Source organism: Balaenoptera musculus, chromosome 8 (assembly GCF_009873245.2).
Source record: "Balaenoptera musculus isolate JJ_BM4_2016_0621 chromosome 8, mBalMus1.pri.v3, whole genome shotgun sequence".
NCBI lineage: Eukaryota > Metazoa > Chordata > Mammalia > Artiodactyla > Balaenopteridae > Balaenoptera > Balaenoptera musculus.
In genome coordinates, this window is record NC_045792.1 from 8575310 (window position 1) to 8603091 (window position 27782).

General features: G+C 51.0%; 1 protein-coding gene across 1 annotated transcript in view; it reads right to left on the minus strand.

The window, feature by feature from the left end:
• The window catches only part of PKNOX2 (PBX/knotted 1 homeobox 2), a 258828-nt gene extending 234416 nt beyond the window's left edge, over nucleotides 1–24412 (minus strand). Inside the window, exon 1 of the mRNA XM_036861893.1 lies at nucleotides 24335–24412. The gene's annotated coding sequence lies outside the window, so the exon portion shown is untranslated. The remainder of the gene's footprint in view (nucleotides 1–24334) is intronic.
• Between the last annotated feature and the right edge of the window lie 3370 nt (nucleotides 24413–27782).

A 27782-nucleotide genomic window follows, 5' to 3' on the forward strand; every position in this document is an offset into this window, starting at 1 on the left:
GGCCTGAAGGACACATGCACGGGGACGTGCATCTGTGGGAACGGCTGAGCTTGAGCCCTTCGTGAGCAACAGTGCTCTCTAAAGGGCAGGGTCAGGGGACAGTGCATCCACCAATGAGAGTGGAAATGAGATTTCATGCAGAGAAACCGAAAGGGGAGCAGTGTAGACAAAAGCAGAGGCTGGGCTGCAAAAGGTTTTAAGTGCCAGGCTCAGGGGCCTGAACTGTGTGCTGTACCCAGCAAGGGGCCGATGAAGTGAGCACGGAGCACGGTATTTTGAGGGGATGAATCAGGCAATGGTTTGCAGAGTGCACCGGAAGTGAGAGGACAGGCAGCAAGGAGAGCAGAGAGAAGGCAGCTCTAGCGGTCCAGGCAGAAGTTGACAGCAGCTGAACCAGGGTGGTGGCAGTGAAGATGCAGTGACAAGGCAGGCACGGAGAAGGATGGGAGGACAGCCTTGGCCTCCGGAAGTTAGAGACTGGCTGATCAGTTATTTATCACCCGAAATTGGACACTTTTGACGTGAAAGGGGAGCCATTACAGTTACACTGGGACAACAGACTTAAGCCAGGACTGTCCTGGGCAAACCAGAGAATGAAGGGGGGTGGGGGGTGAGGAGGGACTCCAAGGTTTCAAGCCTACAAGACAGGAAAAGCTTGGGAGTTGACAGGGATAGGTGGGAGGATGGTGGCATAGAGCAACAGAGAAATAAGGGATGAGAGGAGTTTGTTGAAATTGAGCGGCCAAGCAGATTTTGAATTCTTTAAAGACAAGAACTGCATCTTATCTGAATTATCACACAGGTATTTGCTAAATCGAATCGAGACAATAAAGACATTTTGAATTTAATCTAAAGAGGACTGATTGTTGGAGGAACAGGAGGCAGGGCTACCCTTCTCCCCTTGGTTTTGTTTGTTTTTATGTATGTCTTTAGAATTTCAATAGATGTGCCTCTTGGTGGGTTTGTCCCCATGGTCATCTGCAGCCCAGGGAAGTCTCATCATGAACTGATGATTCTAATGTGCTCTGAAAACATAAATGGGGCATCGAAATGGCCAGCAGTGGCAGGGGACTCTCAGCAAATCCTGCTCCAAGCAGGACAGAAGAAGCAGGGAAGTAAATTCACCATGTCCCTCTTCCCAACTAAAATGCAGAAAATGAGGCCAGAAAAAAGAAAAAAAGAAAAAGAAAACTCAACCTAAAAAATCAAGAGAGCAAATATGAAGCCTTCCCCTGCCCTTGGCTAATGTGGACTTTTGTGTGAGGACTCAGAAAACCTAGGACTTTTCTACAGGCTGTCGCACTGCCCCCCACATAGGGATTCTCTATTCCAGGATCACGGCCGCACTTTTTCCGTGGCAGACACACAAGTCCACCAGCTGGGTCTTATAACACTGTCCAGAAGAGGATCTTACAGACATCCAGTGACCCAGAAATCTGAGGCAGAAACATCGGCTATGAATTATCCAGGTACGGGTGGCTGCAGTTAGGTGATCAAGCTAATCTCCCTAAGAGTGTTGATTACGACTGAGTTAACAATACAGGGTTTAGGGTAGGACGAAGGTGCCTGACCCAGCACCTCTCCTTGAGCTATACGAACTTTGCTCCTAGTCCTCAGAAGGGGCTCCCTCTTGGAATCTCCCGATGGAATCAATTCCACAAGTCTCTCTAGCTGATCTGGCAACACCAACATCGTGACAGAAAGTTGATGCTGCAGCTTGCAGTGGTCCCCAACTTTTCCCACTGCACACCCCTGCCGTCGGCGGCAAGCTCTGCAGTCATGGTGAATCGCTGCAGCAATGACTCCCTACTGGGAGCAGATGACCTCTGAATGAGTGATCAGTCAGGATGGGCCGAGGGGGCTTCCCTGGTGGCGCAGTGGTTGAGAGTCTGCCTGCCAATGCAGGGGACGCGGGGTTGAGCCCTGGTCTGGGAAGATCCCACATGCCGCGGAGCAACTAGGCCCGTGAGCCACAACTACTGAGCCTGCGCGTCTGGAGCCTGTGCTCCGCAACAAGAGAGGCCGCAATAGTGAGAGGCCCGCGCACCGCGATGAAGAGTGACCCCCGCTTGCCGCAACTAGAGAAAGCCCTCGCACAGAAACGAGGACCCAACACAGCCAAAAATAAAAATAAATAAATAAATAAATAAATAAATAAATAAATAAATAAATAAATAAAATTTAAAAAAGAAAAAGAAAGAAAAAAAAAAAAAAAGAATGGGCCGAGGGGTGGCAGTGTCTTTGAGAAAGCCTTCCACCCTTCCACCCCCGGGGAGGTTCTGATACACCCACAAAGAAGAGCAGTCCTCACTCTCTTTCCTTGAGAATTACTGGACAGAAAACAAGTCAATTTACAAATCAAGAAAGTCACCATATATACCCAACTTCCTTTGAATACCTACCAGCTGTATGAATTACCTCACTCCCTTAGCCTTCATTTCCTCACCTCTGAAATGGGAGAGGCAATAATAAAAAGCCTGTTTCCATGGGCTATAGTAGGATCAAATGACATAATGAAAGTGCCTGCAACACCGTAGGAACTTAACAATTTTGGGGGTTTTAGTTCAACTGACATTTTAATAGTGTGATTAGTGTTGCCATGAAACGGATATTTTCTAATTATTGATATTTGCTCTGAACAAGGCTCGATATGATTCTCTGCTATACACTGAATGTTTGTGTGCTCCCAAAATTCATATGATGAAATCCCAATCCTTAATATGATGGTATTAGGAGGTGGGGCCTTTGGGAAGTGATTAGGTTATGAAGGTGAAGCCCTCATGAATGGAAATAGTGCCCTTATAAAAGACACCCCAGAGAGCTCTCTTGCCCCTTCTTCCATGTGAGGGTACAGCAAGAAGACAGACATCTATGAACCAGGAAGTGGGCCCTCCACAGACACCAAATCTGCAGTGCCTTGATCTTGGTTCTCCCAGCCTCCATAACTGTGAGAAATAAATTTATATTGTTTATAAGCTATCGAGTCTACAGTAATTTGTTATAGAAGCCCCAAAAGACTAACACATTCTCCTTCAGGAGAAATCCATTTATTCAGTAATAAAGCAGATAGTTTCCCCATCCCCACCTGACCCAGGGCCCTAGGAGAGGCCCATCAGCAAAAGGGCAGTGGACACCTAACATCATACTCAATGATGAAAGACTTTCCCCCTGAGATCAGGAATAAGACAAGATGCCCACTTTTATTACCACTGCTATTCAAAATTTATTAGAAGTTCTAGCCAGAGAAATTAGGTAAGAAAAAGAACTAAAAGGCATCCAAATTGGAAAGGAGGAAATAATCTATGTGTAGATGACATGACCCTATATATAGAAAATCACAAAGAATCCACAAGGAAGCTACTAGAATTAATAAATTCAGCAAAGTTGTAGGATACAAGATCACATGCTAAAATCAGTTGTGTTTCTATACACCAGCAATGAACAATCTGAAAAGGAAATTAAGAAAGCAGTTCTATTTATAATAGCACCTAAAAGAATAAAATACCCAGGAACATATGTAACAAAGAAAGTGAAAGACTTCAGTGAAAGACTGAAACCTAAAAAACATTGCTGGAAGAAACTAAAGAAGACCTAAATAAATGGAAAGACATTTCATGCTCATGGATAGGAAGACTTACAATTGCTAAGATGTCAATACCACTCAAAGCAATCTACAGCTTCAACACAATCTCTATCAGAACTCCAACAGGCTTTTCTACGGAAAGAGAAATGCTGATTCTCAAATTTACATGGAATTGCAAGAGGCCCTGAATATCCAAACCAATCCTGAAAAAAAAAAAAGAACGAAGTTGGAAAGCTCACATTCCCAACTTCAAAATTTACCACAAAGCTACAGTAATCAAAACAGTATGCTACTGGGGTAAGGATTAACATATAGACCAATGGAACCAAATCAAGAGTCCAAAAATAACCCTATACATCAATGATTAATTGATTCTGACTAGGGTGCCAAGTCCATTCAACTGCGGGAAAAAGAGTCTCTTCAACAAATGGTGCTGGGACAACTAGATTTCCACATACAAAAGAATGAAGTTAGACCCCACCTCATACCATTAACTTAAAATGGATGAAAAACCTAAAATTAGAGCTAAAACCATAAAACTCTTTTTAAAAAACCCATGGAGATAAGTCTACATGACCATAGATTTGGCAATGATTCTTAGATATGTCAACCAAAGTATAAGCAACAAAATAAAAGTATATAAATTAGACTTCATTAAAATAAAAACTTCAAGCCAGTGTTTCCTCAGATGCCCCAATAAACCGTTGCAAGGCAAAAAATAATAATAAAATAAAATAAAAACTTGTCCATCAAAGAACATTACCAAGAAAGTGAAAAGACAACCTACAGAATAATAGAAAATATTTGCAAATCATATATCTGATAAGAGTTTGATATCCAGAATATATAACGAACTCCTACAACTCAATAACAAAAGGACAACTCATTTTTAAACTGAGCAAAGCACTTGAATAGAAATTTCTCCAAAGGAGATATATAAATGGCCAATAAGCACATGAAAAGATGCCTCACCATTAGTCATTAGGGAAATGCAAATCAAAACCACAATGAGATACCACTTCATTCCTGATAGAATGACTGTAAACAACAACAACAAAAAAAAACACCAGAAAATAACAAATGTTAGTGAAGATTTAAAGAAATTGGGACCTTTGAGTTTTGCTGGTGGGAACTTAAATGGTGCAGCTGCTGTGGAAAATAGTTTGGTGTTTCCTCAAAAAGCTAAATGTAGAATTACTATATGGCCCAGAAATTCCACTCCTAGGTACATACCCAAAAGAACTGAAAATAGGGACTCAGACAGTTGCAGTATTATTTCACAATAGCCAAAAAGCAGAAACAACCCAAGTGTCCCTCAACAGATGAATGAATAAACAAAATATGGTACAAACATACAGTGGAATATTATTCAGTCATGAAAAAGTATGAAATTCTTCTATACACTACAACACAGATGAACGTTGAAAGAGCCAGTCACAAGAGGACAAATATACTATAATTCACTTATATAAAATATCGAGAATAGGTAAATTCATAGAGATAGAAAATAGATTCGCGTTTACCAAGGGCAGAATAGACAGCGGAATGGGGAGTTACTGCTTACTGGGTACAGAGTGTCTATTTGGGGTGATGAAAAGTTTTGGAAATAGATATGGAGATGTTTGCACAACATTGTGAATGTAATTAACGTCACTGAATTATACACTTAAAATGGTTAAAATGGCAAATTTTATGTTATATAGATTTTACTCAAAAAAAGACAGTAGAAAAGATAGGGTGTAATTATTTAATTTCTCATGTGAAACTAAACTGAACCCAGGGAACCTAAACAAAGAGAAAAACCCAGATTGCTTTCAACCTTGAACTCAATAGTTATAAATGCACGTGGGCTTTGCAACAGCCTCTACTCGGGCTGAGACATGGGGCCACTGGGCACAGAGAACACTGAACAAACTCCAGGAGAGAAGGACCAGGGGTGCTGCTTGCTTTCTGCAGAGGTGCTGGAATCCAGTACCCACAGATGGAGTGAAACTTGACAAATGTTTGTTGAGCACCTTCATGTGCCAGGTGCTGCACACGCAGTGGTAAACAGTGAGTAACCTGCTTGGAGCCCTGGCCTGTGCTCACCCGCCAGGATGTCTTTCTTCATGGTTTGTTTCAGGTTTCAAATGAAAGGACTGTATGGATAGAAACGCATTATACGGGAGTGAGATGGTGTTGTTATCATCACCGTTATCACTAGGGATTTACTGGGTCTTCTTGGAGGATGCCAGCCTAGCCAGCCTCCGACTCAAGGCCAGGGAAAGCGATCGGGAGCTCCTGAGTGTGGGGAGGAGAGGTTCCAAGGAGAGAGCAGAGAACAGTGGTCAGCATGTGCAAAGTTCCGGAGGCTCAGGTCGCTACCCCACGAGGAGCCCAGACCACAGGTTCTACTCCCCTGGAGAAGGCTGGCTTTTCCCCCTCCAGGCTGGCTGGCTCAACGCCCTACCACACAGTAGGGTCTTTCTTCGCTCATTATATTCCTACACGCACGCCCTTGTTTATGGCTCCCCTTTCTCTGTCTATTCAATCCTCCCCAACCTTCAAGGCCTGGCTCGTGGGAGACAGGATGGCTAATGGAAAAAGTTTACATGCAGATGGGCCTGGGTTCTGATCCAAACTTATCAACTGGGTGGCTTGGCCTTTGCCGTATGTAAAAATAGAGGCCTACCCTCTATACCCACATCCCAAGCCTGCTATAAGGTAGTAAGTGTCAAGGGTTTGGTACTCCACCCACCTTTTCCATCAAGTCTCTCCCGACCCATCAGCCCTCTTATCTCTCCTTCCTCTGAGACACTCTTCCCTGTGTCTCTCATTCGGTAATGAATCCTCTCTGCCCTGGAACAGCTCTTGTGATGATCCACCCTCAAGAATTGCTATGTAACTCCTCCAAAACCATTTAACTTTCCATGTTCTCATGCTTCTCTCTCCACTCAAACTGTAATCTCCTGCACGTAGAGGCCAAATCTTATCTGCTTTGTTTCCCTCCCTGGTGGCTGGCACAAGGTGGGTGCTAAATAAATTGAAAATACATTTGAGGCAAATGGAGGGGCCACAGGCAACAGAGGAAAACCTCACAGGAAATAGAGCATGTTCGGCTCAGAGTAATAGCCCATTGGTGTTCTCTGCTCTGCGTGCAACCGTCCCCTGCCCATACTGGCCCTTCAAGAACACTCCATTCCTCGAATGAGTGGAATCTGCTGACGCCCCGGGCTCATCAAGGTCAATGCTAGAGTGGAAATCCAGGCAAATGGTTGATCTGAAGAAAATCACCTCTTTTTGTGAATTTTACAATGTCTTGGAAATAGTGTTCATCTTCTTTGTTTCGTTTGACCATTAAAAAGAGTCAGTGTAAAAAAATTCACTAAAAAAAAAAAAAAGAGAGAGAGAGGGTCCATGTCCCATGAGCATGGCTCACCCTGCATTAGGGAGAGGTGGCCCAGGAGGAGGCTACAGTGGCCGGGGTCAGCTGGCCAGGAATTTAAGATGTGTCTCCAGTGAGCCACAAAGCAGAGGACTCCCTGTCAGAAAACACACTTGTCACATGCTGCGGCCAGCATGTACCAGGTCCCTTGGAACTTAAGGGACTCCCAGCCCATTGGGCCAGGAAGCCCTCTGTGCACGGAGCTGGGAGTGTCTAGGCCAGCCTCTCTGAGAGAAAGGAAGTGGCTGCTTCTCCCCATCCCATAACCAACACTGGGAATAAAAGCAATGGCTCGGATGGCTTAGCCCATGATACGTAAGCCTAGCATGTGCCAGGAGTTCTACACACAGTAGGCCATTGGAGTCCCAACACAACACCATCATGGAGTTATTATAGTCCCCATTTTTACAGAAGAGGACACTGAGACTCCGGTTAAGATGCTTGGCCAAAGTCAGGCTGACAGTAAGCAGCAGATACGGGATTTGAACTCTGGTCTGTCTGAAGCCAAAGGCTTTTGTCTCTCAACTAGGCCTTCCAGTGACTTCTGCTATTGCTGGGAGATTCAGAAGCCAGATGGAGGGAGCAAGGGGACAGCCTTTAGTGGGTGCATGAGGCCACAACATCCTCTCTGTCTTGACTGACTCTTCGGGTGACAAGCTGCCCCAGAGCCCGGGACCGAGGGGTCCCCCTGGAATTGGGACTTTCAGCACTAAAGCCTAAACGCGGTACAGTCCCCAGCAAACTGAGATGGTTGGACCCCTATGACTGAGGGTTTTCTGTGCTCTGTGGCTCCAAAAGAAAGCAAATGTCTTTTCAGAATGCAAACATAGCTGAAGGAAAATACTGATGGCTCCCCCTCTGAGTAGGAGGATAGCTTTAGGCCTGCCCCCAAGCACAGCCCCAAAGGGCCAGGTCACCAGGGCAAAGAAACCTTCTGTCTGTGTCCCAGCTCCAGCCTAAGACCAAGAGTGGCCAGTCTGGGTGGAGCTGGGGCTTGAGGGGGGTGGACAGAAGAGCAGAGGTGCTCAGTACCTGAAGCCCTCTGGACCAGATTCTTTGGACACATCTCCCCCATCAAATGCTCACTACAACCCCATAGTTGGGGGATTTCTAGCCCATTTTACAGACAGAAGAGCCACAATCTTATAGACCATTTAGAGGATCTTCTCAGAAGTTCGCCCAACATTTAAGAATCCTGAATCCTGAGCACCTTGCCCTCGGATCCGCCTAGATCTAAGAATCTAGGCAGAATCCTCATGACACAAGCCCATGGGGAACTGTTTCTATGGGGAGGGAGGTCAGGTCACATCAGGCCGTCTTCCCAACCCTTGCTGGGCAGCTGGTAAAGGACCTCACTCGTGTCTGCCGTCCCCAAGTATATGCATCAAGGGAGGAGGAGACCCATCCCCACTGCAGGGCCCTCACCAGGCCCTCCGAACCACTGTTCTCGTCCATATGAGGACCAAAAACCAAGAGGGCAAAGCCTCTCTCTGACTATCCACACACTCCTCTTCTGATTCAGGCAGCACCTCCTCCAGGAAGGCGTCCCTGACTCCTGCAGCCACGGCGAGACCTCCTCCCTTGGCTTCATACAACCTCCTCGCGATGTGTCACACGTTCCTGTCTTGTGCTATTACTTAACGTTATAAATAAAGAGGATGGACACTGGTGGGAGACTGCCTGGGTTTAAATCCTGGCTCCCCCACATACTAGCTGTGTGACTTTGAACAGGTGGCTTAACCTCTGTGTGCCTCAGGTCACCCAAAAGTGAAGCCGGCAGGGCGTCCACCTCAAAGAGTGGTTATGAGAAGTCAACGAACTATAAGCTGTAAAGTGTTTAAAAGAGTGGTATGTAGCAAGCACTCAATGAATGTTTGCTATTATTATTATTCAAATATTAATATTGATGCTACTAAGGTATTGTCTCCCTAGCTAGTTAGTAGTCTAGTCTAGTTAGCTAGACTGGAAGTCTCTGGAGTGCAGGGCCAGAAACATGCTTCTTTGCATTATTCCCCATGTTAGGCAGACTTGCACCAAATAAGAGCTATACAACAATTTCCTGTGCACTGGCCTTTGCAGAAGACTGACAGCCCATTCATTTTACTTCCTAGTTCTGGGGAGAGAAGTATGTCTGCCTGTCAGTGGCCAATGGCCACCTTTACCAACACCCCCCAAGAACGACCCCAAAATGTCTCACAGCGAGATAAGCAGAAGCAACAGAGATTTTGGAATGAACTTATGGCCCCTGAGGCCATGTGACCCCAGGAGCAGAATTCATGGAAGTCAAGGCCCTCTGGCCATCCCCCACCCACCCCCCAGAAGTAGAGGCCCACAGAGCAAACCTCTCATCCCCCAAGAGCTGTGTCATACACAGAAAAGCCAAAACTTTGTAGAAAGAGTCCTGGAGGGAATCCCAGAGGCCTCAGTTCTCATCCTGGCTCTGTTCTATGTGATCTTTCACAAGCCCCTTAACCTCTCTGGGCCTCTGTTTGGTCAGTTGTTAAATTAGAGAGTTGTTCAAAGACTTAGCTCCTCCCAATCCTGACATTTCAGAGAAAGGAAAAAGCATCTTTGAATGAACCTAGCAAATCATTTCTCATGCAATCAGTTCCCCTCACTCATTCATTCATTCATTCATTCATTCCACAAACATTGACTGGGCTTTCACTATATGCAAAAGCACTATTCTGGATTACAGCAGTGAAAAAGAAGAGACAAAATCTGATAATTACAGGAGAAAAATAAAGGGGGTAGGGAGAGCCAGGGATGGGAGAAAAGGAACTTCATTTTAGATAGGACCTTCAGGGAAGGCCTCAGAGAGAGGATGACATCAGAGCAGGTACCTGGAAAAACCAAGGGAGTGAGTCAGGCAGATACCTGGGAAAGAGAGCTCCAGGCAGAGGGAACAGCCAGTGCAAAAGCCCTGAGGGAGGAGCATGCCTGACCCCTCCAGGTACCACAAGGTGGTGGGGGGGGGCGGGGCAGGGTAAGGGCGGCTGGAGCAGCGAGGGAGGAAGACAGTGAGAGGAGTTGGACTGGGGATGTAGGAATTCAGCCACAGTGAGGACTCTGGCTTTTACTCAATGATGCATCCATATCATTAAGGCTTTGACATAAATGAATTTGACACTGTTCAGTTATATGATGAATTTGTTCATTTTTCGCCTCTCCACCGCAGACCTGCAATCTATTTATGATTTTTATTATTATTACTTTCGTTTCTGTTTCTCTTTCCAGGCCTATAGCCAAGCTTTAGCCTGGTCTCCACTTCAGAATCTCAGCCTGGGTCGTCCCGCCTCTCCTGAAGGTGCTGCCTGGTCCAGATCAGACTCCTGTGTTCTTTCCCAAGCTCTTCCAAGGTGTCCCTCCTGACCTGTCAGTCTGCTCCGTCCCCCTTGCCATCCATCAACCCCTTCCTCTCTCCCCAGGGCCTTCACACCGACTGTCCCCCGCACACACACACACCCTGGAATATTCTTTGCTTCCTTCTTTATTCACTTATGTCCTCCTCTCCCTTCAGGTCTCAGCTCAAACTTCTCTTCCACAGAGACCCTCCCCTGCTCTCTCTAAATAAAATCTCCTATTTAAATGCTCTCATAGTTTCATGTTCTTCCCTTCAAAGCTCTTGTTACACATGGTTTCTCAAATTTATTTGTATGACTTTTTTTTTTTAACTAATGCCTCTCTTCTCCATCCCCCTGTAAACTCTATCAGGATAGAGGCTATGACTGTTTTTGCTCCTTTCTAGGCCAGGCACCAAGACAACGCCTGGCACACACTCAAGGTACCCAATAAATACTGGAAGAATAACTGAATGAGAAAATGAATGAGTGCCCCAGGCCTCCAGGTTATTGGCACCCTGGAGGCACAAGGCCAGACCAGCTCAGGGCTCTTTGGAGGCCCTGTGGGCGTGGTCAGAGCCCTGAGCTAAGTGGGGAGGGGGCAGGCCGGGAGGGGAAAGGACCTGAGCCCACAGAGCCCCCATGCCACATTGGGCACTTATCTGGGTTATCTCATTTCATTGTCATGGCCGCCACTTGAGTTGAGAATTACTATCCCATCTTACAGCTGAGAGAACTGAGCTCAGGAAGTAAGTTTCTCAAGGTCATATTGTAAGCATGTCTATAGTCAGACCTAGTCTTTCTAATTCCAAAGTCTATGCTCTTTCTGCTCTGCCCCGACGGCACTGGCCTGGGCAGTTTCTAACCCAGCTTTGCCACTGATTTCCTGTGTGACCTTAGGCAAGTTACTGCCCTCTCTGAGCCTCAATTTCTCCATATATAAAATACAGAGGTTGGAATAGATGTCTTATCTCCTTTCCAGTTCTGAGATTTCTGAGACTTTAAGATTCTATGCTTCTAAATTTATAAACTCACATAATGGGTGTTAAAGTACCTAGCTCAAGGTCAAGCACACGGCAGACACTTCATAAGTGTTCATTCCTCTCTGCCATCCTCCCAATTCCCTGTTTCAAAGAGTCCCTGCTTTGCAGCCCTCCCGAGGCCACCTATGCTGCCCTGGTTATCCCAGGAGCCCCAGAGCACTGCGCCTCCCCCCCACTCTCCTCGCCCCACCTTCAGGAAAGCCTCGCCAGCTCTGACATCCATGCCTCCAGCTGTGCTCCCCAGAGAGGCCCATGCCTCCCTGCCCCCACTCCCTCCTGCCTCCTGAAGGGGAACTTTGGTCTGTGTCCAGCACTGTCGAGAGAAGGAAATGGTGGGAAGGGAACCCACACATCCTGAGCACCTAGTACCAGAGACTAGACCAGGCTCATTGAACCCCTGCAAAGAGCCTTTGTCCTCCCCATTTCACAAAAGGGAAGAAACTCAGGCTCAAAGAGGTAAGGAAATTGCCCAAGATCACACATCCAGCCTGTGGCAGAAGCCGGGCTTAACCCCTACCTGTCTAACCCCGAGGCAGATACACTTTGCCAGCCCAGGGGGATGCCGAAGCCTTGGGCAAAGGTCCATTCTGTACCACCAGCTATTCCCTCGCAAGCACCTTTTATTTTTCACATCTGTGTAACTTTGAATTTACAGCCCTAGTGACTTAAGCCCATCAATCTCTCTCTGGCCCCCCCCCCGCCTCTCCTCATTGTCCCCTCCAAAGTACCAGACTACAAAATATTCACAAATTGTCCCCAGTGTTTCCAAAAGGATGGCATGGCCTCAGCCACCGCATCAAGGAAATAAGTCAAGAGGTTTACTCCATCCCCTCCAGGGGAAGGGGCCAGATCTTCCAATAAATATAGTCCTCCCGACGGTACCAAGAAAGAAGGGTGAGCCTTCCTCCCCAGCGCACAGCTGCTGCCCATGAGCGCTTTCCAGAAATCAGACTCAGGTAAGAGGTCTTGAACGTCAAGATCACCGGGCACCCCTGGATATGATCAGGGCCCTAGCTTTGGAAGAGTAGGCAAGGGATGCCTGCGTTTTCTAAAGGCTCCTCCTGAAAGCTTTGCCCTGGAGGAGTGCAGTAGTACGCGTTGGGAGGAAGGGGCTTTGTGGGAACAGCATCAGCTGTGCTCTTTGAAGCAGCCTGGACAGGAAACTCAGGTGAGAGCAAAATCCCTGTCTGGCTGTTTCCGGTGCCCACTGTCTTTCTCCCGCCTTGTTCTGCCCTCGCCTGGGATGGAAAAGGAGCCCCTAGGGATGGAGGGGTTGGCCAGCTCTCTCTCTGGGAAGGGTCTCCTCTGAGCATGAGGTCAGGTGAAGCCAGCCAATGGTGACTAGAATCCTCGCCAGCTCCCTGCAAACTTCAGCCCGAACCTCGTGTCCCTAGGATGCCCTCCAGACCCCCAGAGGATGTACACCCCCTGGCTATACTCTCGTGGCTTCCTGGACTTCTCCTCTTATCATGGTTTCACTAATTACCCGCAGAACTTGAATGCCCATCTCCCCCCAGCAGACTGTGAACTCTACCAGCAGGGAGCCCGTCTGCCTAGTTCACGGCCGTATCCCCATCCCCAGCACCTCCGCCAGGTCTGACATGTACAAGGTGCTCAATGAAAATCCATAGAATGAACGTTACTACCCACGGGGAGGAACCCGTGGCCTGGTGAGGACTGACGGGACCTGGCAGAGGCCAGCCCCCGACACCAGGCCCCAGACGGCCCCTGCACTGGACTGGATGGGACAGCCACTGGCACACAGGAGGCACGCAGTTCAGGTCTGTCTCTACGCCAGAATCTGGAAAACCACCTGAGGGCGCCATTCACACCCCAGCCGTGGGGCAGGCGTGACGGGCCATCCTGCCAGCTTTCAATCCCTTCAACAAGGTTGTCATCACTCTGTGAGTGAGCACGAGAGGTGGTGTGTGTTTGTGTGTGCGCTCGACTCCAAACTAATAAGAAATAGAATCTGTGACAACCGATTTTCTCCCCAACACGTTACATGGGAGGCAGAGTGTAGGCGCTTTCACTTATGTTTATATACCGTGCATAACACATCCTTGGCCACTAACTCGCTTGGCCCACAGCCCTGGCAGGAGGCACTGTCACCACCATTTACTGAGGAGGACAGTGGGGCCAGCTTTTAAGGTCCCGCGGTGAGCATGCGGCTGAGTCACGGCTCAAACCCAAGGCTCTGGCTTGTTTGGCACCGGCCTGCCTCAGTCGTGCTCCTTGTCACACCGCAATCTCATCACCCATGACCTGCCCAGGCCACAGCCCTGTATCTTAAACTGAGCTTGCTATGAGCTGGAGCACGGGGTCTGGGGTGGGAGGGAGATGGAGCAAGAAGGCAGCAAGCAATCCTGCAACTTTCCCCCAAACACGCATCTCCCTAGAGCAGGCAGCGAACTGGGCTAGAAAGACCACGGATCCAGGTGGACACCGAACCAGCTGCGTGACCTTGGGTAAATTCTCTCACCCCCTCTGAACCTCGCTTGCTTTCTCGGGTCCGTGGTGATGACCGGATAAAATAAAGAGTGAGAGCTGCCGGCACCCGGTGAAGGAGTGTCCATTCCTCTGTGGCCTTGTGCAGCTCCTCAGAGATCACAGGGCTCAAGAACAATCCTTTTCTTCCCTTGATCTACGTGCTAGCTGTGGCAGCCCATCTCCTCCTACCCTGGAAGGGTCCAGTCCCACTGTGGTCAGGCAGCACCGCCAGCACCACGACTCTGTGCAGAAAGAAAGCCCTGCCAGCAGCTAATGACACTGCCCAGAGTACAGCCCGCGAATGCAGTTCTCTCTCCATCTCTCCCTTCCAAAGCCAATGGAAATGACTTTGAAAAGTATTCCAGGAGGCCAGATGTCCAGCTTGGAAAGGGGTTCTCCCAGCAAACTGGGAGTCAGCAGGAGGTAGCACCCCGCCCCCATCTTGTTGCCACTAAGAGGCTCTCATGAACGGGGTGCCTTCCCAAGGAGAGCTGTGCCAGTGCAAGGAACAGTCACTTTCCCCGGGAATGGCCTCCAGAGAAGGCTGGGGAATCCTGTCGAGCTCTTTGGCTTTCCTCCAGATCATACTCACACGTGAGGGTCCCCAGGGGTCTGCCGCCCCACTGTGTGTCTAGCTCTCTCCTCCCAGAGCTGGGAGAGGCCTAGCAGGAGAGGGGCCGCGAGACGGGCTCCCATCGTGGCAGCAGAACAAGACCACCACTTCTACCCGGGCCACGGGAGAGCAGCAGACTTGAGCTCCCAAACCACTGGGCTCTCCTGCTTGATTTCTGTCCCCCTGGTCCTCCTGGAGACTGCAGGACTCAGAAAGGGCCCCCCTCAGCAGGAGCTCCCCCAGCCCCTGCACCCAAACAAGGGAGGCCCAGCTGCCATTACATCTACGCTCCCCACCCCCTCGCTCACTCAGAGTTAGGCAAGTCCTACCACTATGGGCCAAATGTCCCCTGGTGCCTCACCACCTTTTCCTGAGCCAGGTGCCTGGTGGTCTGGAGCACACACTTCAGCACGTATAGCCCACAGAGTCACAGAATAGTAGATCCCGAAGGGGCCTTGCAGATAATCTCATCTAACCTCTTCCTTGTACAAAATGAGGGTGCTAAGATCAAGAGAAGTTAAGAGATGTGTCAGAGGTCACACGGGAGAGGCCCCGAGTCCCATATGGCACACAGCTGGGCATTCATTGAATAGTGGGCTCAGGTCCCGCTCGTTGACGGATGGAAGGACCACCAGGGAAGGCTCGGGAGTGAGAACAAGCACCTGTCACCACAAGGCCCTGGGAGCACAGCCGGAGTCTCTCTGGGCTGCTTCTCTCTGCCTCTGATCTGGAATTGAACTCACAACCCACACAGAGCAGGGCCTCACCTGAGAAAGGGCGGGGACAGCCCTGGACTCCCGGCTTAGCACAGGCCTGGGAATAGAGCAGTACTCAGTGACAAGGGACCACGGAGTGAGGACTGTGAGAGGGACCTCTGGAGGGGGGCTCGCTCCCCCTGCTCCATCACGGACCCCCTGCGCCACCCTGGACTCAGCCTACTCGGAGTCAGCAGGCCCTGCCAAAAACGGGCTCAGTGTTCCCTGGTGTCCGTCAGGATGGAGAGCCAGAGGACCATGGGTATAGCCCCAGGACACTCTCTTCGCCCCGGCTGTGGGCCGGCTTGCAGCCTGGGTAGCAGATGGAGGCAGGGAGATGGCCCTGCAGCTCTGCCACCACGCCCCACTGCCACTACCCCACCTCCCTGCCCGAAACCCACCTCCTCCTCTCTGTGCTGACCAGCCCAGCCCTCCCGTAACCAAAAGCTTTGTGGAAGTGAAAAAAATAGATCTTCTAGGTTTGGGTTTCCGTAACAGCCCGTAGGTCTCTGCAGAGTTTGCCAACCTGGACCTGCCGCTTCAGCCATTCTCTGAGCCCAGGTTCCTTCCACTCGTAAAGTGATACAACAACTGCTTCACACTTCACCTACTTCACAACATTGAGAGGCTCAAAAGAGAGAGCGCATGAGAATGTTCTTTATTAGGAAAGAAAACCAATATTCACCATGAGCACTTACAGATACTTTCTTCTAGAGTGTTCACAACGGTCCTGTGTGCTCCATAATATTACTATCCTAAGTAGGTAAGAAAACTGAGGCTCAGAGAGGTTCAGCAATGTGCCCAAGGACACACAGCTTAGTCGTAGTAGAACGAGGGTCAGAACCAAGAATGTGACTCCAAAGCCAGTGTTCCTTCTCCCAACACCACAGCGTCTCAACAAAAGAAGCAAACGATGCTTTTTATGAAAAAGCCAGTGAGTCTTCAGACAAAATGCTGCCCTTGTGGAGCCGCCCCTACTGCTAGACTTGCCCATTTGCCCTGGGAAGGCCATCGGTCAAGTCAAGGCCAACTCCCCACCGTCTTGAGAGACCCTACAACACAAGGGCACCCGAGGGCCAAGCCCTCACAATCCATGCCTTGGCGGCTGTATGCCGTCATGATACTTGTTGGTTTTGTGGTTGGATGGTGGTTCCAACGATTGTCTGTTCGTGAACCAATCCAATTTGAGGAAACACAAAATCACGGAACTTTGGGCTCAAGGGGGCCTCTGAGAGCAAGTTCCAGCTCCTCCTCGGACGGCTGAAGAGACTGACATCCAGAGGTCAGTCACGTGTTGTAGGTCACACAGCAAGTCAGTGGCCAAGTCTGGAGCAGAATCCACTGTCCCTGATCCCCAGTCCGAATCCCTGTTCTCCACATCCCAACCGCTCCGACATCGGTCAGCTTCGCAGCCCCCGAGAGGGCCGGGTGTGGGCCTACAGTCTCTGCTCTCTCGGCTTAGGAAGAGCAGGGATAGTAGGTGAGAGAGGGGTATCACAGTCAGGAATGAAATGAGCTGGTCGGCCTCCTGCACTAAATCATAAGCCTAAGTTCTACGCATTGAAAGGTCACTGTGTGAAAGCAGCCCACCTCCAACAGGGAGGTCTGGGAGGCTCTCCTGAGGCAGTGGTGGCCCTTCTGGCCCCCTGGCCGTGGTCAGAGGAGGCTGAACTCTTCACGCTGCCCCCCCAGCCATCGCCATGACAGCACCAGAGCACCTTGACCTGGACAGTCTCACGTTCGCCCCTCCCCCTCCAGCCCCGTTGAGAGCTCACCTCCACTCTGTCCCCATCACTCGGCAGCCTCCCATCCCACTTCTGCCTCCTTTGGTTAACGATTGATTTCTGCCTTCTTTTCTTTCCACCTCAGTGCGTGTGCACAGCATCTCTCATGCGTTTGTGTGTAAGTTTGTCCTCGCCCAAATTGCACAGTCCCTGAGGACCGGGTCTGTGTCCCTGTCCGAAGTCTGTGTGCAGTGCACAGCACACGGCTGTTTGTTCAACACTTGCTGATGTGCCAGTAACCTGTGGAAGGCCTAGGCCATGTCCTGGGGGAGGAGAAAGCCAGGGGGGAAGGGGAGGCTGGATAATGCACCAACTGGAGAGGAAACCCGCTGAGCCTGCCCTGGGTGCCAGACACTGTGCTCGCACTTTCCAGACACTCTCTCCACAATCCTATGAGCTACGTGCTTTTATTTCCCACTTTACAGATGGGGAAACTGGATCAAAGATGTTAAGCAACTGGTCTAAATCCACACGATTAGTAACTAGTAGAAGGAGACTTTCAGTGCGGGTTTTATCTGATGCTAAGCCCACACTCTGCACTTGTCGCAGCGCACGGGCTCCGTGAGGACAGGGACTTGGTGGTTACATGTGTTTGTTCCGTTTGCTTTTGCTGCTGTATCCTCAACGCCTAGGACTGTGCCAGGCACAGAGGAGACACTCTCTACGTATTTGCTGAACGAAGGAACAGAGGAATGAATGGATACCCTGCTGCATCTCCCTAGCAGGACAGAGCAAGGGATTCTGATGCCAGGTTACTGGTTACTCTATTTCCAGGAATCTTGGACAACTGTTTGTTCCTCTCTCCACCCAGAAAAATAATCCAATAAACTAAGGATCCTCCAAAGGCCACGTGGTGGATGGCTGGGTTAACTAGGCATGGGATGGGGCTGGCGGGGGATTGCGGGGGAGGCGGGGGGGTAGAAGCATAAGCTGAACACAAAAGGCTGGACGATGTGAGGGATTTAAAAGGTTCTCAGTGCCCTGTGACCTGCTGATTCGGGGCCACTCTCTGGCCCCTTTGGGTCTGACCCTCCTCCCCCACCAGGCACCCCACTGCCTTGACTGAGCTGTACTGAAATTGGCCACATTCCTATTGAGCAGAGAAACTAACAGTTACACCACCGACTCCGGCCCCATCTGAACCCTCCAGAGTCTGCTCTGGGCCCTAGGGCTAGCCACTTTTCTCCACATTCCAGCCAAAAATAATATAAGAACGAAGCTGTTTGGCGGAGACTTAATCTAATCTTCATTGCTTCAGTTTTAAAATATCCTGCCTGGTTTAGGGTTTCTTATTACACACAGGGATGTGTTTTTAGTGAGATAGGTCTTAGCAGAACCGTCCTTCTTGTAATTAGAAACCCAGGCAGGCAGGGCCTGCAGTGAGCCATCCAAGCCAAACAGCAGATCCCCCTCAAGACGACACGCTGGCAGCAAGCTCTTCCCGAGCTGCCCGAGGGCTTGCTTCTTCCTCACTCCTGGGGGATCGGGACCAAGGAAACGCCGAGCTCTAGTAGAAGGACTGTGCCTTCCAACTCCCTCCACCCTCATCCTGTGTGTCCCAGCTCTCACCCCTGATCAGACTGGAAATTAAGATGCTGCCCAAGACTGCTGGAGAAGGATATGCGGAGGAAAAAATTACCCCAAGAAGTCCCCCCCAACGATGAGGGAGAATTAAAGGCAAGCATTCCACTGGAGCCTGTCTTCAGTATCAGGGATAACTTTAAAAACTCAGGCGCCGGAACAGAAGGAGGATCCAAGTGCGTATACACTTTTGTATAACTGCTCCAAGTGCGTATACACTTTTGTATAACTGCCGGGTGTAACTTCTCTGGCTTTCTGGCCCAGAATCTGCTTTGATCTGCCAGCAATGGAGACTGCTAAGTGAGGTTCAAGCTGCGGCTAGCTCCAGACCAACGCCCATCCCCCCCGGCCCTAGCCCGACCAGATGTCACACACCAGTCCAGGCTGTGGCCTCTTCTTCCCAGTGACATAAAGAGAAGAGGCCGCATTTCTGACCAGTCAGATTCTGTGTTCATCTGATGCATGAAAGCTAGTCCAGGTAGCACCGCTGGGAATAAACATGCTGGTTCCCCCAGCTCCAGCTTAATTGCCTCTCCTGGAAAAGTGCAGGTGCATTTTGGAATCACAGCAGGGACTTCAAATTCCAGGATATAAGAAAGGCAGGAGTTTAGCCCCTTCACCCAAGCCTAAGAACTCCTGAGAGTTGTGGGGAAAGGCTCTGGGGCCAGGCAGGGCAAGAAAACACAATGAAGAAAATGACTTTGCCGCTCAGAAGCCTCCTCTCTCCCATTTCCTTTATTATTTAGAGTGCAGGATTCAGGCAGCAGTCACTCCTCAGAGCCTAATGAGGAATTCACGTGATACATTCCACTTTACAGATGAAGAAACCGAGATCAGGAAGCTAACTGACCCACTGTAGTCATGAAGCCAGAGAGTAACAGGGTATAAAACTGCCAGGTCCCCAAACTCCAGCCTAAACACTACCCAGCATGCTGACCTGCCCGCCTTGATTATCTCCTTCCTCCCTTTCCCACCAGGTATTAGATTTAATTAAATTAGCAGATCCCCATCACAACAAGCCTGGCCACGCAGCCCGGACGGAACCCAGCCAGTGCAACTCTTCCTTCTAAATTCTGCTTCTCAACATAATTCAATCTTCAATAAGTCACGGATCTCATGTGAAGTGTTTTATACAAAGCCTGTTGTGTTGGCTAGAATCAAGGCTAATGGTGGCTCATGATGATTTCACTTCCCATGTAACTTCCTCTGTGGCATCATTTTCACCCTCTCCATACTCTGATCTGCATTTTGTTTGATCCAGACACTTTGCTTCACATGCCAGCACCTCAGGCAATTGCATCACACATTTATATATATCTTACAGCATCGCTGTCCTGGTGCCACAGGAAAAAGAAAAACTTATAACAGCATTTCTCACCTTCCTCGAGCTAATTTAGAAAATGTGTTCCAAATTAAATAAATCGGGAACAAAAGTTTGAAATTGTAGATAGAATTTCGGGGTGGGGGCGCTAAATAAATAGCAAGGAAATCTTGCAACATGTTGGAGGCCTATAAATTTTATAGGTTGTTTCTTTAATAAAAACAAATTCAGTTGCTAACAACACAGTATTATTAAGCTGCTAACCTTTAAAAATCTAATTTGGCCTGCTCTGCTGCTGTTTCTGTTGCACACTGCATTCACCCAGGGTAAGGAAGTCAGGTTGAGGGGTTTGGTTTGGTTTCTAAACCAGGCTAATAGAGAGCCTTTTAAAACCCAGCCTTTTTTGCTTTCTAGGCAAGCCTTGGTCCCTAATGAGTTACAGCCCCAGGTTGGAGATGGACATAGCAGAAAGAAATTTAACACACACTCTGGTGCACCCATAAACCTCAAGGCCAAGGGAGAGGAGGTATGTTTCCAGTTAGGCTAGAACTCCGTGAATTCAGGATTCTCCACTCACAAGACAGTAATTCTCCTTATTTCATCACTAACTTACTTCAAATGTGTTTATACAATTTATTGCTACTGAACTTCCAGGCAACTGGTGTAGAGTTAATGAAACCCAGCTTGGAGAAGCTTTGAGCTTTGAACAACTAACCACAGTTTAAATGGTTATGACATGCGGTCAAAGCCACAGCCCAGCCCCACTGCAGTTTCTGTGTTAGGACCTAGCTAAAAACCTTGTCATCTCACCTTTTGCGCCAAATCAATTGAAAAAGGAAAAAGCCTTCCATGTTTCTTCTCAAGGTTCCCAGCCTTTCTCCCTGACATTTTTAACACATCTATCTCACTGAATGCAAGGCAAAGCCCCTCCCCCAGTCCTGAGTAAATATTTTAGTTGCAGTTTGAATGGGCAGCCAGTTGAAAGCCTAAAATCCAGTTTGAGTTTAATTGAACATGGTCAGGCCTACATAAAGCAATGTAGAGAGGGGGTGTCAGGGGGAGGCACCAAGCAACATTTAAAATCAGACTCAGTGAAAAGTCCAAAAGGCAATACAGGAATGTACAGATGGCACTGGACTGGAAAATAAGTGAACTCGTCTTTCCGAATGACTTGGACATTGATTTTTATTAATCCTCGTTGTCATACAGCCTCCTCCCCCAAGCTCTGTCCATGTGGGAACTCCAGGACGCTCCCTCTTTTTAAACAGGCCCATTTTGGAAGAGTAAAGGGGAGGTACTGGATTGCCAGCGCTGCACAATAAAAGCCCTTTTTGAAAGCAGCACTTTCATTAACTTAAAGCAATCTACAGACTTAAAAGCAGAGAGCAGTAAACTCCCAGAAAGGATCATAAAACAACCAGTCTCAAGTTGGGTACACTTCAGTGCAATTTGCACAAGGCATTTTACTGTGAGCGGCGGCCGGGCCCATCTCCCTCCGGTAACCCCCTGCCCCTTATTCTGAGCAGCTTCTCTTTCTCTGGGCTTGCATGCCTTTAGCGCTCACAAAGGGGAGGCGGTGACCGGGGAGTCTCCGTGGGGTCACGGCTCCCTCCCGCCCTCAGGCTCTCGGCGGGAGAGAGTGCGCACGAATTCCAAGCCTGCAAAACAACAGCCTCGGAGCTCCGCCGCTGGGCGGTCGCCGCGCCCCGGGCCGCCGCGGCCACTCGTGGGTCGCGAGCCTTCGGCGTCCCGGAAGCGCCGTCTGGCTGCCCCAGAGAGGGGTGCGAGGGCTGCGGAGGGCTGGGAGTGTGGGTTCGCGACTGCAAAGGAGAAATTGCAAATCTTCCTCCCGTTCACCCCCCCCCCTCCCCCGCCAACACACTCTGCTTCCCTAGCGGCCCGAGGGATAACCTCCCTCCCGAGTCGGGACTTCTCTCCCACCGCCGAGCTAGGCCGGAGCCAAGCGGGGTGCAGCTCGAGTGGAAGATCACGAGCCCAAAGACTGGAGACCCTCCCTACCTTCCCCCCGAGTTCCTGAAGCCTCGAGAAGGCCAGAATGGCAGGCCAGGCAGGAGGGCTAGGGACTAAGGCTTTGCGCAATATAGCTCGTGTTTGGACACCATCATTTTCTCAGATTTGGGGAGGAGGAGATAGTCTAAATTTGCCTAAAATGCTAAGCTTTCGGTTTCCACTAGTTGGAAAATATTTCAACACGCTGGAGGAGTCCCGGGACAAGTGGGGTAAAGACAAGGGACTCCGAGTTCGCCCCTTTCCCAGGCGGAACGTCGCACCGGCGGCCCGGCTTGTGGGCTTCCGGGCCGGGCCTGGGAGAAGTGCAGACAGCGCCTGCGGGTCAACAGCTGGCGGCTCCGGTCAGGGCTCCAGAGCCCGCCCTGCCCTCGGCCGCAGCCCGGACTCCCAGGGCCCGGCCTGACGCCTCGCTGCTAGCGCCCCCCGCGCAGGCCGCGGCCCCTGCGGGCCACCGCATCCGCCCGGCCGCGCTGCGCCCGCACACCCGAAGTGGCTTCCGGAGCCCGCCGAGCCGCCAGGGTCGGGTCCTCGGATCCACCCCGAGCCCTGCGAGGCTACCCCGTCGCTTCGCCCAGAACATCCCTTCGATTTGTCCGCTTCCCGGAATCCTTCTCCTAGGGCCGGGTCCTGCGCGCCTTAAGTCCTTTCCTCCAGATCCGCTTTTGGGGAGAAGCAGCAGGAATTCGGGACTCGCCTGCCATGGCTCCTATCAACTACTTTCATCGCCTACCTAAACGCTTTTCAACCCACTTAGCGTGGGGAGTCGCGCGCGCGACCCTCCCCAAATTCCAATAGCTTCAACCCACCCACCCCACCACCAAAGCCGTGAACCCCTGGCTAAATCCTAAAAATGCCACCAGTTCCTCCGATTTCAGCCTCAGATGTAACCCCGGGCCCCTAACTCCAGAACCACCCCCACCCCCCACCCCCGCTGCTCTGGCCGGGGTATAGATTCGATCCCTAAGCTACTGAGCGGCCCTTCAATCCCGCTTCTGAAAACAGCTCGGTTCTTAAAATCCCAAACTCTAGCCTGGCCCTGAAGCCCAGCCCTAACGCACAACCACCACCCACCCCCCGCCCCACTCCCAGTCCTAGCCGGGCTCTCCCCACCGCGCCGGAACCTCGGGCTCTCCCGCTGAGAGCCCCCGGAAAAGGCGGCACGCTTTGCTCGTTTCTTCCTCAGGATCTGGAGTCGGGAGAGCCCCGCACGCCTAACCCGAAAGAAACGCAAACTTTGCGCGGCAGACTCGGGACCCTGCCCCATCCCCCTCGGCTCTCTGCTTTGGGGCGCTTTCCTTCCCCCCCCCCTCTTACGAACTCATGCCCTCGTTCTAGAGCCAGGAGGGCTCCCTATTCCCGAACCTCGCCGAGGGCCCCTGCGCCTCCCCACACCTCGCCAAAGACACCCAACAATCCGCGGAAAGCCAGTAACCCTACAAATTATTGCTCCTCCCGCGGGTAGGGTCCCTGAGCCCGGCCCCTGCGATCCCAGCTTGCTTGGCCCACAGCTTGTGCTCCGCTCTCCCCACGGATCCGCCTGCAAACCCCCACCCACCCTGGCTCCCCAGGCCTGGCGGGACGCGGCCGCGGCTCCCGGACTCCAGGCACCCGGCCCGAGTCTGGGGCTGCTGCCGCTTCCAGCCGCTCGAAGGCAGCTCCAAGCTGCTGGCTCAGAGTAGCTCCGGCCCAAAGGGCGCCCGAAGCCGGGAGAAAGAAAGCGAACCTGGAGCCGGCCCGCCGCTCCCAGCCTCGCCCGCGGAGCGCCCAGCCCCGAGCTGCCCGCACCGGGGCTCCGGCCCGCGCGCACGTCCCTACTCGGGTCCCCGGCGCTCCCAGCTCGCAGCTCCCCGCCCGCCCGCTACGGTGTCTTGGGCCCGCGGCGGTCCGAGTCGGCAGCCCCGCTCCTGGCACCCGCGGACAATGCGCGCCCGGCCACCGGCCCGAGCGGGGCGAGGCGGCAGCGGCGGCGGGGCTGCGCGCTGGCCGGGCCCGGGCGCGGGCGGGCCGCGCGGCTCCGGCCGCCTCCTTCCCCGGCCTCGCCACCACTCGCGCTGCTTCGCTCCGCGCTCTCCCGGCGCTTCCCCAGCTTCTCTGCACGCTCCCGCCGTCCCTCGCTGCTCTCTGCCTCCCTCCTCCCTGCTGCCTCCCTCTCTCTCCTCCCTGCTGCCTCCCTCTCTCCCTCTCTCCTCCTTGCCCTGTCGCAATGAATAATACTCTGGCTTGGGGACTGGAATAAAACACACGCGCTCTGAGGCAGCCGCCCGCAGCAGCAGCAGCAGCAGCAGCCGCCGCCGCCGCCGCCGCCGCCGCCGCCGCGCCGCCGCCGCCTGCAAAAGCGTCTCTGACATGGAAATGAATGACAGCTTACCTGATGCCAATCTTCATCAGACTGACACCGGCGTGACAACACAGCCTATACTTCCCAGCACTGCTCGGGACGTCAGCGGCACAGGGACCCGCCCCCCGGAGCCCCCCCCCCTTCACACACCTCCCCTCTCCTCACTCCCCCTTTCTCCCCACCCCCTCAACCCCCCCCTCCCGGCCCCGGCCGCTTCCAAGTCGGAGCAGCCGCTGGAGTGTCTCCCTCTGCTGGAGGCTTTTCTGAGACGCCGGGCGCGGGCCTGCTCCAGCGGCCGGGGAGGCAGCAGAGCGCTGGAGAGACAGCGTCAGACTGCGAGGTTGCCTCGGACACAGGAACGCGGCGGACCCCCAAGGAGCTCGGGAACCCTGCCCCCGCCCCCCAGGCCAAGTCCTCCTCGGCAAACACCCGAGGCCGAGTTTCAAGACATTCTGGGCTCAGGGGCTGGAGATGAGGTGAAATTTTCTGTGGACCCCAAGAGAACTCCCCAGAAATTATGAAACTTAAAACTGGCAAGAAATCCTTCTCTCCACCACCACTCCTCCCCCACTCCCACCCCATTCCTGCCTGGCTGGCCTCATTTTTATGATTGCATTTGAATAATTCTCATTACCCTGGCCCCAGAAAAGTTGCTCAGGTGACACTCTGGTTAGTTATTCCTAATCTCAAGAGCTTTCTGCTCTGGGCTTCCTGGGGCGTTTGGTTCACCGAGGGGTGACTGCAACGGTGGGGCAGAGGGACAGATAAAAAGGTGCAGAGGCTTTGTCAGTAAATCACCTCTTTGCAAATGCCGGGCAGGCCTGTTTTAAGCCACTGCTATTTTTATTCTAAAAAGTCGCAAAGGTCTGGGGGTCGGGTGGTGTAATATAAAGAGGGAGGCCGGCTGGGGTGATTTCAGGGGGTGGGGGAAATTCACCTAAGTCCCTTCTAGGAGGAAGACCAACGCAAGCATCTGTGGTCAGACATGTGCCTTCTTTCATTCCACAAAGATTACGGTCCTACTAAGTGAGGAGTGCCAGGTGGGGACACCCAGCCACCTACAGATGCAGGCTTGCTTGCTTCCACAACTTAGCACATGGCCCTCTGCATAAATGGACAAGAGAACCCCTTCTTCCCCCATGAAATTTGCTTCTTGCTCCCTGTAGGGGAGCCATTTCAGCCACAGTCAGGCAGCGATTGATCCGCTGACCCCAGACCAGGCAGGGGGCCTAGACAAAGACACTGATGTAAGCAAGGAAAGCAGAAAGTGAAATCCAAGCAGACCAGGTTTTGGGTAAAGAATCTGACCCAAGAAGTTGAAGGCTGCCCCTTTGCTCTTTCCAGGCCTCTGGGTCATTCATTGTCTGCCTTCTCACGGGCAAGGATGAGAGCCATTAGCTGTGGCTCAGGGGAGACAGCTGAGACCTTTTTTGAATCACATCCCAGGTACAGCAAATACTGTTTGTCAAGATCCTCCCAGTACCTCCCCCACCCAGATTCAACCTCCAAAGTTGCCTGTGGAAGAAACTTCACTGGAGCCCCCATCGTAGACGGAGTTCAATCCTCTCACCTTCACACAGAACCTCCAAAGACTTCACTATGTGTATTCATGTCACCCCAGCCTCTGATCTGTGGTCAGAAACTCTGGCTGCTGACAGCATAATCGCTATTATATATTATACATTGTATAATAATATAATAATAATGAATGCACTTGCCCTTTTTATGTAGCACAGAAGCAGCCAGATTCTCCAACCCAGAGGCTGGAGGTCAGGCTGCCATAAACTCTCAGAGGGAAGCCCTCTTCAGATACAGGAGGGGGAGGGGAGATCCATTTGCCCCGGCCCAGGACGCCTGGAGAGAGGGTTTTCTCTCTTTCCCAGGGCTCCTAGTGAGTTGCTGTAGCTTGCAGAGTCAGAGGGGAGAATCAGGCTGAATGTAAATACTTAACCCCATCAGAGAGGTGTCAGTGAGCCGTAAATAGTACTGCAGGCCACAGCCATGCGTCACTGATTCACACTTGTCACACCCCTCATTTCCTGAAATCCAGTTCGGTGCCCATCTCTTTCTTGGTACAGGCGATCCATTGCCATGAGCTATTAATTTTTGGAGTCTTCTTATATACTGTGATTTCTACTAATACCCTATTGAGGCTTTAAAATGCACATTGTAATTTTAAATAAATATATCTTGCTTTGACTATTTTTGTAATTTGCAAAAGCTTAAAAAAATGATTACCTCAGGCTTCCCTGGTGGCGCAGTGGTTAAGAATCCGCCTGCCAATGGAGGGGACACGAGTTCGAGCCCTGGTCAGGGAAGATCTCACATGCCACGGAGCAACTAAGCCCGTGCACCATAACAACTGAGCCTGCGCTCTAGATCCCGCAAGCCACAACTACTGAGCCCGCGTGCCATAACTATTCAATTCCACGCCTAGAGCCCGTGCTCTGCAACAAGAGAAGCCACCACAATGAGAAGCCCACGGACTGCAACGAAGACCCAATGCAGCCAAAAATAAATAAATAAATATTTTAAAAAATGATTATCTAAATGTAACTGTTGTTCTTATAATCATTCAAAGCAAATATTTCTCCTGCACCCCCTGGAAGCTCAGCTGTGTGCTAGAGCTAAGGATAAAGGGCAGAAGCAAAGAAGTTCAAGTACCAGCTCCTGTCCTCTAGGAGCTTCCATTCTTGTTGAAGAAGGCAAAGCACCAATACATAAAACATTAAATAATAATAATACAAGAATCCAACAGAAGACATGGCTAGTAAATAATTAATGAAACAGTGAATCGGGGCTTCCCTGGTGGCGCAGTGGCTGAGAATCTGCCTGCCAATGCAGGGGACACCGGTTCGAGCCCTGGTCTGGGAGGATCCCACATGCCGCGGAGCAACTGGGCCCGTGAGCCACAACTACTGAGCCTGCGCGTCTGGAGCCTGTGCTCCGCAACAAGAGAGGCCGCGATAGTGAGAGGCCCGCGCACCGCGATGAAGAGTGGCCCCCGCTTGCCACAGCTAGAGAAAGCCCTCGCACAGAAACGAAGACCCAACACAGCCATAAACAAATAAATTAATTAATTAAAAAAAAAAAAAGTGAATCGACAATATGTCAAATTCCATGAGTTCCATATCTAAATGTTGGCTTTGTCAGTGAGTAGAGAAGGGATAGAGTGGAAATTAAGTCTGTAGAATTCACTTCAGATATTCTCCCATCTCTCCCCCATCATCCTTCTGAGAATGAAGAAAAGGATGGAGAGGGGCACACATGTCATGTAAGTCACCAATCCGTCAACATTAGAACCAAACAGGAGTTCCTACCAATCCTAGCCATCTCTCTTATATGTTGGCATTCGTAAGGCGTGGTTCTGGGCCATGTTCTCACTCTAGCTGCACTTGATTTGTCTTTAGTATAAGCAGTTAACAGCAGCCCAGGTTGTCCCCTCTGAGCCCTAGACATATATAATCAATGGCCTAAC